Source organism: Penaeus vannamei, chromosome 20, assembly GCF_042767895.1.
Source record: "Penaeus vannamei isolate JL-2024 chromosome 20, ASM4276789v1, whole genome shotgun sequence".
Classification (NCBI taxonomy): domain Eukaryota; kingdom Metazoa; phylum Arthropoda; class Malacostraca; order Decapoda; family Penaeidae; genus Penaeus; species Penaeus vannamei.
Genome location: NC_091568.1, coordinates 22561792 through 22564291, shown reverse-complemented (window position 1 = coordinate 22564291; position 2500 = coordinate 22561792). Strand labels below are relative to the sequence as shown.

The 2500-nt window shown below is 34.5% G+C and overlaps 1 protein-coding gene across 1 annotated transcript in view; it reads left to right on the top strand.

The window, feature by feature from the left end:
- The window catches only part of shep (alan shepard), a gene marked incomplete at its 3' end in the record, with an annotated part of 87492 nt that overhangs the window by 33496 nt on the left and 51496 nt on the right, over window positions 1–2500 (top strand).

Here is a 2500-nt window from a genome sequence, read left to right as displayed (position 1 = left end):
GTAATTATAATAATGATAGTAATGGCAACAGCAGCAGCAGCAATGGAAACAACACTGAAAATAACATTAACAGTGATATTAACCCAATGCCTCCGAGAAAATGTGTTCACTAAGTGATGCTTTGTTAAATGTCACTGCACATAGACGGCTCTGTTAGTGCTTAGCCATGAAGGAGTCAATTGGTAGACCTTGTGACCTCTTCTATCCTTTATTGACACTTATTTTTTATTGTAATCATAGTTACTATAGTGTTATTGACATTACAAAGAGCAATATTTGATACCAGAAAAAAATTAGCGAAGATCAAGGAAAGGTTGTTTTAGTAATTGGCTCATTGGTGACTAAGTACTTGTGGTGCCATTTATATGTAAAAACTATTACTAAAGAAAACACAGTGGGCATGGCATGCATGCACATGCCATCCCTGGCAGCATGTGGTTAATGATAATGATAATTTTAACATTAATAATGATAACAGGGTTATGGTTTATTTATATAACAGCTTTATTTACTTTTACTTTTATAGGTTATTTTGGTATTCTTGTCATTTACTTGGTAATGTTTACTATAATGTTCTATATCATAGCTAAAACATAATTATGGCACATGACCGCACATTGAATTCAAATTTGGTCACTAACCAAGTTGATTAGTAGTTGTGGATAACTACAGATAATTTTGGTTTGAAGAAATATGTAAGTGCTCTCTGACTTTGTAGCTATATGAATATCATATAAATAAAGGTACTTATAAATTATGTTGGATCATACGACATAGAGAGCAGTTTTGCTCGTAGTACATATAGAGCAATTTCACTATTTGAAATCAAACTGAATTATGGGAGATAAATAACTGTTGGATAACATGATTACTTGGGGTTGGGTTATATATTTAGAGACATATTGACATATAGTCCCATATTTCTTATTTATATACCTGAGCTCTCGCGCTCTTTATTTTATTCCTTTAACTTTACTCAGAGCATTATGAATATTTTTAATATCACCATGTTTCCCTGCACTCTGGCTGTGGAGTGGGATATGCTTGTTGTTGCTCCGCCATTTTCAGATGTCTTTATTCTTGTACATCAAGTATATTTCCTCTAGACGTCTTTCTAGATTAATTAGAAATGGAAAAAATAAGAAATTCTCTAATTTCGACTGTACAATTGATCCTTCCAGGCATTATATTTTTGTCGGTCCTCGAACAAGGTTGCTTCATACCTTCTACCTTTTTTGAGGCCTGTGAAGGATGTTAGATAAGTAGTGACATGTTCTTTGTCAACGGACAATTTCAAAACCACACCATATATGATGTCTGTTGATACCATTTTCATATAATATGAGCCAGAGTTAACATGTTGAAATGTCTGCATATAGATGACTCCACAAGTGCTTAGCCACAAATGAGTTAATTAGTAGACCTTGTGGCATCACTTGTCACATTTCCTTGAGTTTTCTCGAGAAAACATTTCTGAAAATCAAGGTAAAGGGTAAACAGGTGATATAAGTAGTTCTAGTAATTGGGTCATGGTTGACTAAGCACTTATGGAGCCATCTGTGTATAAAGGCAATTAATAAACTAAAGTCACAGTGAGCATGGCATGTACAGTTCTGGAATTATATTTTAGTACATTTGCTGGGTCCCATTTTTGTACAGCTCATAACCACGTCGATGTAAACATAGCATAAATAGTATTTTTATGAAAGGAGTAAAAATCCTAGGTTGTTTGTAACAAAGGGTGTGGCTGGTAAGATATAATTAACCATTAAGTGTATTAATATCTATAGTTTGGAAACTATGTAAGCCATTTAACCTTTCATTTTCTTCAAATACATAGACAGAGCATGCAGTAATAGCTTTCATTTGTAGTGGGATATTTCTTAAATACGATTTCCTATAATTGTTTGTTTAATTGGTAGCACCAATGGAGGTGAGTTTACATTAGCCCTTTCTTTCAATACAAGTATCAATTGTATAGCTGTATATTTCCTAAAACATGAAAAATGCCTCATGCTTTAAACATCTATGTATGGCAGCTAAATCAGACCTTTGCAAGTGCTTGTAGGTGCACCATCTAGTAGTGGCTAATGGAACGAAAGCGATTTTTTCTTTTCCCCAGAACAAAACACTGATTCAATAAACAGAAAAGGCTGCATTATGTTCATCAATGCAAAAAAGCGATAGGGCTACAGTAAAAGTATAGATATCTTTATCATCCAGCTTACAGCCTGCTTACCTTACACACTCATACCTCATGTCATAATCAGACCCACCCCTATGTTCTTCTTGTAATGTTCCCATTTCAGTTTCACACATCTTGCTGTTATTTCCACGCTTCACCACAACCCGAACTGCTGCTTTTCCTCATCTATCTTCCCTACAACGACCTTCCAACCTATCAGACATCCTAATGGAATTCCATACTTTCTGTATAAAAAAACGAATCTGCATCCCCAAAAACATAAACATCCTCCACTTGATCTAATCCTCTCCCATT